Below are 17,500 nucleotides of genomic sequence, written 5' to 3' on the forward strand. Positions count from 1 at the left end.
CCTCTCCTCTCCTCTCCTCTCCTCTCTCCTCTCCTCTCTCCTCTCCTCTCCTCTCCTCTCCTCCTTTCTCATCAAGGTCTTTTATTATTCAAATCAGCTCTACCAGATCGCTTAATTAGGCTGCGGAGTGCCAGGGTTACACACACACACACACACACACACACACACACACACACACACACACACACACGAACACACACACACACACGAACACACTCCAACTGTGCTGCGGTGCATCTGAAGAGGCTTTTTGAGAGCGGTAGGTAGGGGATGAATAGAGCTGGATTGAGGGCCTCTTCAGTGCCATTACCCTGCAGTTAACAACACAAACACCAATCTGCCCCAACACAGCTCACACACACTGCCCCAACACAGCTCACACACACTGCCCCAACACAGCTCACACACACTGCCCCAACACAGCTCACACACACTGCCTCAACACAGCTCACACACACTGCCCCAACACAGCTCACACACACTGCCTCAAAACACCAATCTGCCCCAACACAGCTCACACACACTGCCCCAACACAGCTCACACACACTGCCCCAACACAGCTCACACACACTGCCTCAACACAGCTCACACACACTGCCCCAACACAGCTCACACACACTGCCCCAACACAGCTCACACACACTGCCCCAACACAGCTCACACACACTGCCCCAACACAGCTCACACACACTGCCTCAACACAGCTCACACACACTGTCCCAACACAGCTCACACACACTGCCTCAACACAGCTCACACACACTGCCACAACACAGCTCACACACACTGCCCCAACACAGCTCACACACACTGCCCCAACACAGCTCACACACACTGCCCCAACACAGCTCACACACACTGCCCCAACACAGCTCACACACACTGCCCCAACACAGCTCACACACACTGCCTCAACACAGCTCACACACACTGTCCCAACACAGCTCACACACACTGCCTCAACACAGCTCACACACACTGCCCCAACACAGCTCACACACACTGCCCCAACACAGCTCACACACACTGCCCCAACACAGCTCACACACACTGCCCCAACACAGCTCACACACACTACCTCAACACAGCTCACACACAACAGCTAACACACTGCCTCAACACAGCTCACACACACTGCCTCAACACAGCTCACACACTACAGCTAACACACTGCCTCAACACAGCTCACACACTACAGCTAACACACTGCCTCAACACAGCTCACACACACTGCCTCAACACAGCTCACACACTACAGCTAACACACTGCCTCAACACAGCTCACACACACTGCCTCAACACAGCTCACACACTACAGCTAACACACTGCCTCAACACAGCTCACACACACTGCCTCAACACAGCTCACACACTACAGCTTACAGACTGCCTTAACACAGCTCACACACTACAGCTTACAGACTGCCTCAACACAGCTCACACACACTGACTCAACACAGCTCACACACTACAGCTAACACACTACCTCAACACAGCTCACACATACTGCCTCAACACAGCTCACACACACTGCCTCAACACAGCTCACACACACTGCCTCAACACAGCTCACACACTACAGCTAACACACTGCCCCAACACAGCTCACACACACTGCCCCAACACAGCTCACACACTACAGCTAACACACTGCCCCAACACAGCTAACACACTGTCTCAACACAGCTCACACACACTGCCTCAACACAGCTCACACACACTGCCTCAACACAGCTCACACACTACAGCTTACACACTGCCTCAACACAGCTCACACACTACAGCTAACACACTGTCCCAACACAGCTCACACACACTGCCTCCAACACAGCTCACACACACTGCCCCAACACAGCTCACACACACTGTCTCAACACAGCTCACACACTGCCTCAACACAGCTCACACACACTGCCTCAACACAGCTCACACACTACAGCTAACACACTGCCTCAACACAGCTCACACACACTGCCTCAACACAGCTCACACACTGTCTCAACACAGCTCACACACTGCCTCAACACAGCTCACACACTGTCTCAACACAGCTCACACACTGTCTCAACACAGCTCACACACTGTCTCAACACAGCAAACACACTGCCTCAACACAGCTCACACACAACAGCTAACACACTGCCTCAACACAGCTCACACACACTGCCTCAACACAGCTTACACACAACAGCTAACACACTGCCTCAACACAGCTCACACACTGCCTCAACACAGCTCACACACTACAGCTAACACACTGCCTCAACACAGCTCACACACTACAGCTTACAGACTGCCTCAACACAGCTCACACACACTGCCTCAACACAGCTCACACACTACAGCTAACACACTGCCTCAACACAGCTCACACACTGCCTCAACACAGCTCACACACACTGCCTCAACACAGCTCACACACTACAGCTAACACACTGCCTCAACACAGCTCACACACACTGCCTCAACACAGCTCACACACACTGCCTCAACACAGCTAACTCTGTCTCTGTGAGCTAGTGTAAAATTGGAAGTACACTTCGCTCATCGATTGTGACCAACATGGTATTGTACTCTGGTAGTGTTAGACCTCTGACATGAAGCTTAGGTACTCACTTTCTAACCCTCTCACTGCAATGACAACTGTTTCAGGCAGGCTGTGTTTCAGGCAGGCTGTGTTTCAGGCAGGCTGTGTTTCAGGCAGTCTGCGTTTCAACAATCTTGGCTGCCATAAGCACACACACATATAGACACATACGCAGATGCAGACACACACACACACACGCACACACAAACACACACACAGTCCTGGTTCATCAGAGCAGCACCTCACGTGCACCCCCAGGGCTCCCTCCCTCACCCCTCGTTCCAGAGATAAATTCATTTAATCAACTCATCAAAGGCTTATTAGAATTTGTGCTGAGTCGCAGGACCGCTGAGATCCCAACATCACCCCTAGGTGAGGAGAGAGGGAGTGTGGGGGAGGGGAGGATTTTGGTTCGAGGGTGAATGGATAGGGTGAGTGAGAGTGAGTGTAAAGCTGTTTCCTGCATTGATAACAATAAATGTTGTCGAGGTCTCCCATGGGATGCTGGCTCTGGCACCACCGTCTCTCTGCTCTGCAGGCTCTATAGCCACAGCTGGCTCTTTGTGGAAAGCTATAAAACTGAGACATGGTAAATATGCCAACCTCTCTCTCTCACACAACAAACACACACCCACAGGCATGGACCATCTCCTTGCCACATCCACAGAGGATGCAATAACCTTTTCCCACATCCTCCACTTTAGCCGGATCACTGAGAGAATCCAGGAGATCACGCTGCCTACACACACACACACACACACACACACACACACACACACACACACACACACACAGACACACACACACACACACACACACACAGACACACACACACACACACACACACACACACACACACACACACACACACACACACAAACACACACACACACACACACACACACACACACACACACACACACACACACACAGCAGGTCATTGAGAAAATCCAGGACATTGTCACTCTGGAACCCTCAAGCTTCCAGTCTGCTGCCTCCAACCACCCAGAGAGCCAGAGTGAAACAAGAAGAAGCTTCCAGTCTGCTGCCTCCAACCACCCAGAGAGCCAGAGTGAAACAAGAAGAAGCTTCCAGTCTGCTGCCTCCAACCACCCAGAGAGCCAGAGTGAAACAAGAAGAAGCTTCCAGTCTGCTGCCTCCAACCACCCAGAGAGCCAGAGTGAAACAAGAAGAAGCTTCCAGTCTGCTGCCTCCAACCACCCAGAGAGCCAGAGTGAAACAAGAAGAAGCTTCCAGTCTGCTGCCTCCAACCACCCAGAGAGCCAGAGTGAAACAAGAAGAAGCTTCCAGTCTGCTGCCTCCAACCACCCAGAGAGCCAGAGTGAAACAAGAAGAAGCTTCCAGTCTGCTGCCTCCAACCACCCAGAGAGCCAGAGTGAAACAAGAAGAAGCTTCCAGTCTGCTGCCTCCAACCACCCAGAGAGCCAGAGTGAAACAAGAAGAAGCTTCCAGTCTGCTGCCTCCAACCACCCAGAGAGCCAGAGTGAAACAAGAAGAAGAAGGGACCATTAAAGGAGGAGAAGAGAGGATGAGGTGCCTGAGGACAACTAAGCCTATTAACATAATGTCTAAAGCCTGTCTATATCTCTCTTTCTTTCTCCCTCTCGCTGTCTGTCTGTCAGTCTCTCTCCATCTTTCTTTCTCTCAGCCTCTTTCTGTGTCCATCTCATTCTGTCTCATTCCCTCAGTTACTGGCGGACCCACCACAGTTTCACATCTCATGCTGATAAATCTATGTGTTGGACAGATGACGGTGGGGGGTGCATATAGGGGAATTTGGGGATGGGGGATACCCCCGAACACATCCACACACCAGCCATAAACCCCATTCCATCCCTATTGTAGAGAGGTGAATGCCTGTGTCCGGGATGCAGTGACGATAACTACACCCCCGAGACCCACAGAGACACAGAGAGAGAGGGGTAGAGACAGATCCTGCACCAGCGTGATTTACTGCCAGCCTGTCTTTGTGTTCCTGTGTGGGAACATTGGCCATTGGTGGCCATATGGCCGTTTCCACGACTACTATTGAGGCTACAGATTTCTGATGCGCCTTAGGGACAGAGTGATTCACAGAGAAAGATCAGCCAACAGCCAATAGTCTGTTCTCTGATACCTCCCTCAGGACAGAGAGAGAAGAGAAATGGGACAGACCGAGAGAATAGTATTTAGACACCTCATGCATCATTCAACATACAGTAGGGTTGGCATGTATGTGGCATGTTTGTGTAGACGTGTGCAGCCCCGGTAGAGGGGACGTTTGGTGAACAGTGCCAGTGACAGGGAGGGAAGGGTCCTCTTTAAGACTGGGCAGAAATAGGTCAGCTAGAACAACACAGCCACAGCTAGGACCCACACACAGACCCACACACAGACACACACACAGACACACACAGACACACAGACACACACACAGACACACACAGACACACACACACTGTGAGAGAGGATGGCCCATTTCCACTCCCCTGTCCTCAGTCTTTATAAAACAGTCAAAGAAGCCAAACACAACAGGCTCTATCCCTTCTGTGTTTCCTCTGAACAGTGTGGCCACTCTAGCTCTGTAGTGTCCCAGTCTCACACATAGTGAATGTGATTAATAGTCATCTATATGGAAGGTGACATTAAAATACATGTTAATGTTTTATTCGCACAGCTGACAACTCAGTGTAGCAATGCATGGTTTACTAAAGTCACTAGGGAAGAAGGGTTACGCAGCACTGGGGAGGGGAACAAAACACTTCTCTCTCTCTCTCTCTCACACACACACACACACACACAGAGACACACACACACACACAGAGACACACACACACACACACACACACACACACACACACACACACACACACACACACACACACACACACACAGACACACACACACACACACACACACACACACACACACACACACACACACACACACACACACACACACACACACACACACACACACACACACACACACACACACACACACACACACACAGAGTATGCTTTCCCAGTCCTCTACTGCCATATGCCACCTCACTGCAGGCCTGAAGTCTAAAGAAACATGGCGGACTGTAAAACGGGGTTTCCTCGGACACAGGCAGGGGCTTGGAGTTGAGGGTCGGGGGCAGTAGCAGGGTGGTAACAGGAGTGTGTGTGTGTGTGTGTGTGTGTGTGTGTGTGTGTGTGTGTGTGTGTGTGTGTGTGTGTGTGTGTGTGTGTGTGTGTGTGAGATAGTTAGATTCTCTAGGCAGGTGTCTCAGCAGTGATCGAGGCCTTACACCTCTAAATCACTCCTCTTCTGACACATACTCTACGGGGCATCGCTCCATGTGTTACTGCTGGGCCCCATTGATCTAATCTAAGTGTGTGTCTGAGATTGTCTGTGTCTGTGTGTGTGTGTGTGCTGTCAGAGAGACAGAGCAGCTCAGGTGAAGTACAGACAGACAATGCAGATAGCCCAGACATCGTGGCACAGTCAGTAAACACATCAAGAATCTCACCTGACCCGGGCCTTCCTCACCCACTCCTCACCCCTTCCCCTCAACCACTGCTGCTTCCCAGTTGATCTCCACACATGTATGCAACACGGATGCACACATAGGAACTCACTCATAAATTGCGACATCCATACATTCCCTCACAGTATACCCAACCCCAGTGTACGTGTACAGTGTTACACGAGGTGTTTACATTATTCTGATGACAAAAACACACAAGCAGACAGGCCTCTGGGTATTTATGGGTTTTATAAAAAGGAAACACAACATAGTCTCAGATCAGAGATGTGTCTGTGTGTGTGTGTGTGTGTGTGTGTGTGTGTGTGTGTGTGTGTGTGTATGTGTGTATGTGTGTGTGGTGTGTGTGTATGTGTGTGTGGTGTGTCTGTGTGTGTGTGTGGTGTGTCTGTGTGTGTGTGTGTGTGTGTGTGTGTGTGTGTGTGTGTGTGTGTGTGTGTGTGTGTGTGTGTGTGTGTGTCTGTGTGTGTGTGTGTGTGTGTGTGTATGTGTGTGTGTGTGTGTGTGTGTGTGGGTTGTGTGTGTGTGTGTGTGTGTGTGTGTGTGTGTGTGTGTGTGTGTTGTGATGTAGAGTAGATGGATGTGGTGACAGACAGCAGGATGCCTGTCACCATATTGATGTTCAGAGAGATATGTCCCTGTCTCTCTGCTCCTATTTGTCAGCATAGGGACTAGCCAGTGACAGCTACACTGACCTATCCATCAGGGGAGTGGGCAGCGCTCCTTCTCTCAAACCTTCTGGGGAAGACAACGACAGGAAGAGAGAGAGAGTCTCCTGTACCTCCCATTAAAGAAATAACAATCACATCCTAGGAGCTGAATTCAGCAAAACTATACTCACACACCATGGTATATCTGTGTGTGTGTGTGTGTGTGTGTGTTCCTTCCTGTCTCCTGGCTGCTTAGCATCAGTATTAGTCTTACTGATGTGTTAAAACAGCAGGGTGGAGCTCAGAGACAGACACAGTGAAAAACAAGCCCTTTGGTGGGCCCCTCTGCTCAGGCAGGATCGATACACACACACACACACACACACACACACACACACACACACACACACACACACACACGTGGCGGCTCATACTGTATCATTGGTGAAAGAAACACAGGACAGTGAGTGTAGACTGGCGCTGAGTGATTAACCAACATTAAGGATATTTATTTGGTTTTCAAACAACTGATTTTGATTCAGATATTTGAATTCCATTTGGTTTATTTGTTTTCAGTGAGCTAAACGCGCACATTGCACAGTTTCTCTAGAGATAAATCAGATCAAGCACGAACTGTGTGATGCAGTAGGGAGTTGTAGTTTTCAACAGGCCAATACTCTACAGAGTTTAGCGCAGAAAACGTGATAATTAACTACAATGACCATAATCCATTGCGTGCCTACTTGTCCGGTCTGTGTGTTTCGTTTATGCCTGCTTTGTTATGTTAGAATGGGGCAGACATGGAGATGGAGAAGAGACAGAAGAATGTGTGATGGAGAGGGAAAGAGAGCAGTTGTTTTGCAAGGTACCTCTACCTGAAAATACATGATCTTAGTGATTAATAGTTACTTTGAAAAACAAATAAAATAGAGATTTTGTCAGACAGCAGCTCTACAGAGATTAAACTTGGAATGAAATAATAATAATAATCATCATCAAATAGAACAAAAGTAATATACACTGATTTATTTTATTAAAGTATAGTCATGTGAATAAGTGATGGTTAACAGCAGTCATGGGCAGTCACTGCCTTCATTTACTTTTATGGTGTTACAGCATTCAACCCACATAATGCATAGTGCATTTAAAGTTTTAAAACAGAAATCAAAAAGGAGCCATAAATCACCAGATACTGAGGCTCCATTCACTAGTGTTCAGAATCATTGAGACAGAGGGATGGAGAGAGGTACAATACAGAATGGGGTTCACTCCAACTCATTCATCATAACCACCACTAAACCAACACTATGGCTGAAAGCTGACAGGGAGAGAGAATAGAGAGAGGAAAGGGAGAGAGGATAGAGAGAGGAAAGGGAGAGAGAATACAGAGGAAAGGGAGAGAGGATAGAGAGAGGAAAGAGAGAGGAAAGAGAGAGGGAACTGAGAGGAAAGGGAGAGAGAATACAGAGGAAAGGGAGAGAGGATAGAGAGAGGAAAGAGAGAGGAAAGAGAGAGGGAACTGAGAGGAAAGGGAGAGAGAATACAGAGGAAAGGGAGAGAGGATAGAGAGAGGAAAGAGAGAGAATAGAGAGGACCTAGATTAGTAGTCTTTACAGGGAGAGAAGAGGACCTCTTCATAAGTGGATCTATGGTCTGGAAACATCCATCACAGGCTAAAAGATATCTGAAGAGAGGGCACACACCCACCCACACACACACACACACACACACACACACACACACACACACACACACACACACACACACACACACGAACACACACACACACGAACACACACACACACACGAACATACACACACACTAACACACACACACACACAGACGAACATACACACACATGCGCGCGGTCCCCTGGTGGCCCCCTGTAATGACAGAATGAAAGGCTGTCTGATGGATGGACTGGCCTTAATCACATTTAATCAGCTACGTCCTGCAATAGTGATGAACAGCCCTTTCACTTGGAGAGAAAGGACAGAGAGGGAGGAAAAGAAGAGGGAGGACAGAGAGAGGGAGTAAAAGATAAAGAGGGCTCAAAAAGACTGAACTTCAATCCAAATAACCTTCACTGACTGAATTAGGAGGCAGACTCCCCTCCTCCCCACCCAACTATTCAACATATATCTGATTCAGAGTGTTCAGTTAAAGTAACAACTCAACACAACAGCAGGTGTTAACACCACACCATACAGTGGAGATGTGTGTTCCTCTATACCTAACACAACATGCTGCTGCAATGTCAACCACCACCACATAACCAGCCCAGAGCCCATCCAGAGAGAGGACTCGCCCTGGGAGAGAGACGGCTAGCCAACTCTCTCCTCATGACTGGCCTGTTCCTCATCCCCTCTCTCCTAGACCATAGCCCCAGCCCTGGGAGAGAGACGGCTAGCCAACTCTCTCCTCATGACTGGCCTGTTCCTCATCCCCTCTCTCCTAGACCATATCCCCAGCCCTGGGAGAGAGACGGCTAGCCAACTCTCTCCTCATGACTGGCCTGTTCCTCATCCCCTCTCTCCTAGACCATAGCCCCAGCCCTGGGAGAGAGACGGCTAGCCAACTCTCTCCTCATGACTGGCCTGTTCCTCATCCCCTCTCTCCTAGACCATAGCCCCAGCCCTGGGAGGTGACAGGCAGCTGATGGCTGGGTTATCAGGAGGCTGGAGCCTTGATGGGCTGTTGGGTTAGAGGCTAGCAGGAGGCTGGAGGGTTGATGGGCTGTTGGGTTAGAGGCTAGCAGGAGGCTGGTGGGTTGATGGGCTGTGGGCTGTTGGGTTAGAGACTAGCAGGAGGCTGGAGAGTTGATGGGCTGTGGGCTGTTGGGTTAGGGACTAGCAGGAGGCTGGAGGGTTGATGGGCTGTTGGGTTAGAGACTAGCAGGAGGCTGGAGGGTTGATGGGCTGTTGGGTTAGAGACTAGCAGGAGGCTGGAGGGTTGATGGGCTGTGGGCTGTTGGGTTAGAGCCTAGCAGGAGGCTGGAGGGTTGATGGACTGTTGGGTTAGAGACTAGCAGGAGGCTGGAGGGTTGATGGACTGTTGGGTTAGAGACTAGCAGGAGGCTGGAGGGTTGATGGACTGTTGGGTTAGAGACTAGCAGGAGGCTGGAGGGTTGTTGGACTGTTGGGTTAGAGACTAGCAGGAGGCTGGAGGGTTGATGGACTGTTGGGTTAGACTAGCAGGAGGCTGGAGAGTTGATGGGCTGTGGGCTGTTGGGTTAGAGGCTAGCAGGGAGACTGGAGGGTGGATGCGCTGTTGGGTTAGAGGCTAGCAGGAGGCTGGAGAGTTGATGGGCTGTGGGCTGTTGGGTTAGAGACTAGCAGGAGGCTGGAGGGTTGATGGGCTGTGGGCTGTTGGGTTAGGGACTAGCAGGAGGCTGGAGGGTTGATGGGCTGTTGGGTTAGGGACTAGCAGGAGGCTGGAGGGTTGATGGGCTGTTGGGTTAGAGACTAGCAGGAGGCTGGAGGGTTAATGGGCTGTGGGCTGTTGGGTTAGAGGCTAGCAGGGAGACTGGAGGGTGGATGCGCTGTTGGGTTAGAGTCTAGCAGGAGGCTGGAGGGTTGATGGGCTGTGGGCTGTTGGGTTAGAGACTAGCAGGAGGCTGGAGGGTTGATGGGCTGTGGGCTGTTGGGTTAGAGTCTAGCAGGAGGCTGGAGGGTTGATGGGCTGTGGGCTGTTGGGTTAGAGACTAGCAGGAGGCTGGAGAGTTGATGGGCTGTGGGCTGTTGGGTTAGGGACTAGCAGGAGGCTGGAGGGTTGATGGGCTGTGGGCTGTTGGGTTAGAGGCTAGCAGGAGGCTGGTGGGTTGATGGGCTGTTGGGTTAGGGACTAGCAGGAGGCTGGAGGGTTGATGGGCTGTGGGCTGTTGGGTTAGGGACTAGCAGGAGGCTGGAGGGTTGATGGGCTGTTGGGTTAGAGACTAGCAGGAGGCTGGTGGGTTGATGGGCTGTGGGCTGTTGGGTTAGAGACTAGCAGGAGGCTGGAGAGTTGATGGGCTGTGGGCTGTTGGGTTAGGGACTAGCAGGAGGCTGGAGGGTTGATGGGCTGTTGGGTTAGAGTCTAGCAGGAGGCTGGAGGGTTGATGGACTGTTGGGTTAGAGACTAGCAGGAGGCTGGAGGGTTGATGGACTGTTGGGTTAGAGACTAGCAGGAGGCTGGAGGGTTGATGGACTGTTGGGTTAGAGACTAGCAGGAGGCTGGAGGATTGATGGACTGTTGGGTTAGAGGCTAGCAGGAGGCTGGAGAGTTGATGGGCTGTGGGCTGTTGGGTTAGAGGCTAGCAGGGAGACTGGAGGGTGGATGCGCTGTTGGGTTAGAGGCTAGCAGGAGGCTGGAGAGTTGATGGGCTGTGGGCTGTTGGGTTAGAGACTAGCAGGAGGCTGGAGGGTTGATGGGCTGTTGGGTTAGGGACTAGCAGGAGTCTGGAGGGTTGATGGGCTGTTGGGTTAGAGACTAGCAGGAGGCTGGAGGGTTGATGGGCTGTTGGGTTAGAGGCTAGCAGGAGGCTGGAGGGTTGATGGGCTGTGGGCTGTTGGGTTAGAGGCTAGCAGGAGGCTGGAGGGTTGATGGGCTGTTGGGTTAGAGAAGCAGGAGGCTGGAGGGTTGATGGACTGTTGGGTTAGAGTCTAGCAGGAGTCTGGAGGATTGATGGGCTGTGGGCTGTTGGGTTAGAGGCTAGCAGGGAGACTGGAGGGTGGATGCGCTGTTGGGTTAGAGTCTAGCAGGAGGCTGGAGGGTTGATGGGCTGTGGGCTGTTGGGTTAGAGACTAGCAGGAGGCTGGAGGGTTGATGGGCTGTGGGCTGTTGGGTTAGAGTCTAGCAGGAGGCTGGAGGGTTGATGGGCTGTGGGCTGTTGGGTTAGAGACTAGCAGGAGGCTGGAGGGTTGATGGGCTGTTGGGTTAGAGGCTAGCAGGAGGCTGGAGGGTTGATGGGCTGTTGGGTTAGAGACTAGCAGGAGGCTGGAGGGTTGATGGCCTGTTGGGTTAGAGGCTAGCAGGAAGCTGGAGGGTTGATGGGCTGTTCGGTTAGAGGCTAGCAGGAGGCGGGAGGGTTGATGGGCTGTTGGGTTAGAGGCTAGCAGGAGGCTGGAGGGTTGATGGGCTGTTGGGTTAGAGACTAGCAGGAGGCTGGAGGGTTGATGGGCTGTTGGGTTAGAGACTAGCAGGAGGCTGGAGGGTTGATGGGCTGTTGGGTTAGAGGCTAGCAGGAGGCTGGAGGGTTGATGGGCTGTTTGGTTAGAGACTAGCAGGAGGCTGGAGGGTTGATGGGCTGTTGGGTTAGAGGCTAGCAGGAGGCTGGAGGGTTGATGGGCTGTTGGGTTAGAGACTAGCAGGAGGCTGGAGGGTTGATGGACTGTTGGGTTAGAGGCTAGCAGGAGGCTGGAGGGCTGTGGGCTGTTGGGTTAGGGACTAGCAGGAGGTTGGAGGGTTGATGGGCTGTTGGGTTAGGGACTAGCAGGAGGCTGGAGGGTTGATGGGCTGTTGGGTTAGAGACTAGCAGGAGGCTGGAGGGTTGATGGGCTGTGGGCTGTTGGGTTAGAGGCTAGCAGGGAGACTGGAGGGTGGATGCGCTGTTGGGTTAGAGTCTAGCAGGAGGCTGGAGGGTTGATGGGCTGTGGGCTGTTGGGTTAGAGACTAGCAGGAGGCTGGAGGGTTGATGGGCTTTGGGCTGTTGGGTTAGAGTCTAGCAGGAGGCTGGAGGGTTGATGGGCTGTGGGCTGTTGGGTTAGAGTCTAGCAGGAGGCTGGAGAGTTGATGGGCTGTGGGCTGTTGGGTTAGGGACTAGCAGGAGGCTGGAGGGTTGATGGGCTGTGGGCTGTTGGGTTAGAGGCTAGCAGGAGGCTGGTGGGTTGATGGGCTGTTGGGTTAGGGACTAGCAGGAGGCTGGAGGGTTGATGGGCTGTGGGGTTAGGGACTAGCAGGAGGCTGGAGGGTTGATGGGCTGTTGGGTTAGAGACTAGCAGGAGGCTGGTGGGTTGATGGGCTGTGGGCTGTTGGGTTAGAGACTAGCAGGAGGCTGGAGAGTTGATGGGCTGTGGGCTGTTGGGTTAGGGACTAGCAGGAGGCTGGAGGGTTGATGGGCTGTTGGGTTAGAGTCTAGCAGGAGGCTGGAGGGTTGATGGACTGTTGGGTTAGAGACTAGCAGGAGGCTGGAGGGTTGATGGACTGTTGGGTTAGAGGCTAGCAGGAGGCTGGAGAGTTGATGGGCTGTGGGCTGTTGGGTTAGAGGCTAGCAGGGAGACTGGAGGGTGGATGCGCTGTTGGGTTAGAGGCTAGCAGGAGGCTGGAGAGTTGATGGGCTGTGGGCTGTTGGGTTAGAGACTAGCAGGAGGCTGGAGGGTTGATGGGCTGTTGGGTTAGGGACTAGCAGGAGTCTGGAGGGTTGATGGGCTGTTGGGTTAGAGACTAGCAGGAGGCTGGAGGGTTGATGGGCTGTTGGGTTAGAGGCTAGCAGGAGGCTGGAGGGTTGATGGGCTGTGGGCTGTTGGGTTAGAGGCTAGCAGGAGGCTGGAGGGTTGATGGACTGTTGGGTTAGAGTCTAGCAGGAGTCTGGAGGGTTGATGGGCTGTGGGCTGTTGGGTTAGAGGCTAGCAGGGAGACTGGAGGGTGGATGCGCTGTTGGGTTAGAGTCTAGCAGGAGGCTGGAGGGTTGATGGGCTGTGGGCTGTTGGGTTAGAGACTAGCAGGAGGCTGGAGGGTTGATGGGCTGTGGGCTGTTGGGTTAGAGTCTAGCAGGAGGCTGGAGGGTTGATGGGCTGTGGGCTGTTGGGTTAGAGACTAGCAGGAGGCTGGAGGGTTGATGGGCTGTTGGGTTAGAGGCTAGCAGGAGGCTGGAGATTTGATGGGCTGTTGGGTTAGAGACTAGCAGGAGGCTGGAGGGTTGATGGCCTGTTGGGTTAGAGGCTAGCAGGAAGCTGGAGGATTGATGGGCTGTTCGGTTAGAGACTAGCAGGAGGCAGGAGGGTTGATGGGCTGTTGGGTTAGAGGCTAGCAGGAGGCTGGAGGGTTGATGGGCTGTTGGGTTAGAGACTAGCAGGAGGCTGGAGGGTTGATGGGCTGTTGGGTTAGAGACTAGCAGGAGGCTGGAGGGTTGATGGGCTGTTGGGTTAGAGGCTAGCAGGAGGCTGGAGGGTTGATGGGCTGTTGGGTTAGAGACTAGCAGGAGGCTGGAGGGTTGATGGGCTGTTGGGTTAGAGGCTAGCAGGAGGCTGGAGGGTTGATGGGCTGTTGGGTTAGAGACTAGCAGGAGGCTGGAGGGTTGATGGACTGTTGGGTTAGAGGCTAGCAGGAGGCTGGAGGGTTGATGGGCTGTTGGGTTAGAGACTAGCAGGAGGCTGGAGGGTTGATGGACTGTTGGGTTAGAGGCTAGCAGGAGGCTGGAGGGTTGATGGGCTGTGGGCTGTTGGGTTAGAGGCTAGCAGGGAGGCTGGAGGGTGGATGCGCTGTTGGGTTAGAGGCTAGCAGGAGGCTGGAGAGTTGATGGGCTGTTGGGTTAGAGACTAGCAGGAGGCTGGAGCGTTGATGGACTGTTGGGTTAGAGACTAGCAGGAGGCTGGAGGGTTGATGGACTGTTGGGTTAGAGACTAGCAGGAGGCTGGAGGGTTGATGGGCTGTGGGCTGTTGGGTTAGAGGCTAGCAGGAGGCTGGAGAGTTGATGGGCTGTGGGCTGTTTGGTTAGAGCCTAGCAGGAGGCTGGAGGGTTGATGGGCTGTTGGGTTAGAGGCTAGCAGGAGGCTGGAGGGTTGATGGGCTGTTGGGTTAGAGACTAGCAGGAGGCTGGAGGGTTGATGGACTGTTGGGTTAGAGACTAGCAGGAGTCTGGAGAGTTGATGGGCTGTGGGCTGTTGGGTTAGAGGCTAGCAGGGAGGCTGGAGGGTGGATGCGCTGTGGGCTGTTGGGTTAGAGGCTAGCAGGGAGGCTGGAGGGTGGATGCGCTGTTGGGTTAGAGGCTAGCAGGAGGCTGGAGAGTTGATGGGCTGTGGGCTGTTGGGTTAGAGGCTAGCAGGGAGGCTGGAGGGTGGATGGACTGTTGGGTTAGAGGCTAGCAGGAGACGGGAGGGTTGATGGGCTGTGGGCTGTTGGGTTAGAGGCTAGCAGGGAGGCTAGAGGGTGGATGGGCTGTTGGGTTAGAGACTAGCAGGAGGCTGGAGGGTTGATGGGCTGTGGGCTGTTGGGTTAGAGGCTAGCAGGAGGCTGGAGGGTTGATGGGCTGTTGGGTTAGAGGCTAGCAGGAGGCTGGAGGGTTGATGGGCTGTTGGGTTAGAGACTAGCAGGAGGCTGGAGGGTTGATGGACTGTTGGGTTAGAGACTAGCAGGAGGCTGGAGGGTTGATGGGCTGTTGGGTTAGAGACTAGCAGGAGGCTGGAGGGTTGATGGACTGTTGGGTTAGAGACTAGCAGGAGGCTGGAGGGTTGATGGACTGTTGGGTTAGAGACTAGCAGGAGGCTGGAGGGTTGATGGACTGTTGGGTTAGAGACTAGCAGGAGGCTGGAGGGTTGATGGACTGTTGGGTTAGAGACTAGCAGGAGGCTGGAGGGTTGATGGACTGTTGGGTTAGAGGCTAGCAGGAGGCTGGAGAGTTGATGGGCTGTGGGCTGTTGGGTTAGAGGCTAGCAGGGAGACTGGAGGGTGGATGCGCTGTTGGGTTAGAGGCTAGCAGGAGGCTGGAGAGTTGATGGGCTGTGGGCTGTTGGGTTAGAGTCTAGCAGGAGGCTGGAGGTTTGATGGGCTGTGGGCTGTTGGGTTAGAGGCTAGCAGGGAGACTGGAGGGTGGATGCGCTGTTGGGTTAGAGTCTAGCAGGAGGCTGGAGGGTTGATGGGCTGTGGGCTGTTGGGTTAGAGACTAGCAGGAGGCTGGAGGGTTGATGGGCTGTGGGCTGTTGGGTTAGAGTCTAGCAGGAGGCTGGAGGGTTGATGGGCTGTGGGCTGTTGGGTTAGAGACTAGCAGGAGGCTGGAGGGTTGATGGGCTGTTGGGTTAGAGACTAGCAGGAGGCTGGAGGGTTGATGGGCTGTTGGGTTAGAGGCTAGCAGGAGGCTGGAGGGTTGATGGGCTGTTGGGTTAGAGACTAGCAGGAGTCTGGTGGGTTGATGGGCTGTTGGGTTAGAGGCTGGCAGGAGGCTGGAGGGTTGATGGGCTGTTGGGTTAGAGACTAGCAGGAGGCTGGAGGGTTGATGGCCTGTTGGGTTAGAGGCTAGCAGGAAGCTGGAGGGTTGATGGGCTGTTCGGTTAGAGACTAGCAGGAGGCGGGAGGGTTGATGGGCTGTGGGCTGTTGGGTTAGAGGCTAGCAGGAGGCTGGAGGGTTGATGGGCTGTTGGGTTAGAGGCTAGCAGGAGGCTGGAGGGTTGATGGGCTGTTGGGTTAGAGGCTAGCAGGAGGCTGGAGGGTTGATGGACTGTTGGGTTAGAGGCTAGCAGGAGGCTGGAGGGTTGATGGGCTGTTGGGTTAGAGACTAGCAGGAGGCTGGAGGGTTGATGGGCTGTTGGGTTAGAGGCTAGCAGGAGGCTGGAGGGTTGATGGGCTGTTGGGTTAGAGACTAGCAGGAGGCTGGAGGGTTGATGGGCTGTTGGGTTAGAGGCTAGCAGGAGGCTGGAGGGTTGATGGGCTGTTGGGTTAGAGACTAGCAGGAGGCTGGAGGGTTGATGGACTGTTGGGTTAGAGACTAGCAGGAGGTTGGAGGGTTGATGGGCTGTGGGCTGTTGGGTTAGATGCTAGCAGGAGGCTGGAGGGTGGATGCGCTGTTGGGTTAGAGGCTAGCAGGAGGCTGGAGAGTTGATGGGCTGTTGGGTTAGAGTCTAGCAGGAGGCTGGAGGGTGGATGCGCTGTTGGGTTAGAGACTAGCAGGAGGCTGGAGGGTTGATGGGCTGTGGGCTGTTGGGTTAGAGACTAGCAGGAGGCTGGAGAGTTGATGGGCTGTGGGCTGTTGGGTTAGAGCCTAGCAGGAGGCTGGAGGGTTGATGGGCTGTTGGGTTAGAGGCTAGCAGGAGGCTGGAGGGTTGATGGGCTGTTGGGTTAGAGACTAGCAGGAGGCTGGAGGGTTGATGGACTGTTGGGTTAGAGACTAGCAGGAGTCTGGAGAGTTGATGGGCTGTGGGCTGTTGGGTTAGAGGCTAGCAGGGAGGCTGGAGGGTGGATGCGCTGTGGGCTGTTGGGTTAGAGGCTAGCAGGGAGGCTGGAGGGTGGATGCGCTGTTGGGTTAGAGGCTAGCAGGAGGCTGGAGAGTTGATGGGCTGTGGGCTGTTGGGTTAGAGGCTAGCAGGGAGGCTGGAGGGTGGATGGACTGTTGGGTTAGAGGCTAGCAGGAGACGGGAGGGTTGATGGGCTGTGGGCTGTTGGGTTAGAGGCTAGCAGGGAGGCTAGAGGGTGGATGGGCTGTTGGGTTAGAGACTAGCAGGAGGCTGGAGGGTTGATGGGCTGTTGGGTTAGAGAAGCAGGAGGCTGGAGGGTTGATGGACTGTTGGGTTAGAGACTAGCAGGAGACTGGAGGGTTGATGGGCTGTGGGCTGTTTGGTTAGAGGCTAGCAGGGAGGCTGGAGGGTGGATGCGCTGTGGGCTGTTGGGTTAGAGGCTAGCAGGGAGTCTGGAGGGTGGATGCGCTGTTGGGTTAGAGGCTAGCAGGAGGCTGGAGAGTTGATGGGCTGTGGGCTGTTGGGTTAGAGGCTAGCAGGGAGGACAGTGGAGCTGAGGACAATACTATTACAGTCAAGCTGAACAC

At 53.5% G+C, this 17,500-nt stretch overlaps 1 protein-coding gene across 2 annotated transcripts in view; it reads right to left on the reverse strand.

The window, feature by feature from the left end:
- LOC115155740 (ephrin type-A receptor 3) overlaps positions 1-17,500 on the reverse strand; it is a 160,023-nt gene that overhangs the window by 75,395 nt on the left and 67,128 nt on the right. The window lies entirely within an intron of this gene.

Source organism: Salmo trutta, chromosome 20, assembly GCF_901001165.1.
Source record: "Salmo trutta chromosome 20, fSalTru1.1, whole genome shotgun sequence".
NCBI classification, from domain to species: Eukaryota; Metazoa; Chordata; class Actinopteri; order Salmoniformes; family Salmonidae; genus Salmo; species Salmo trutta.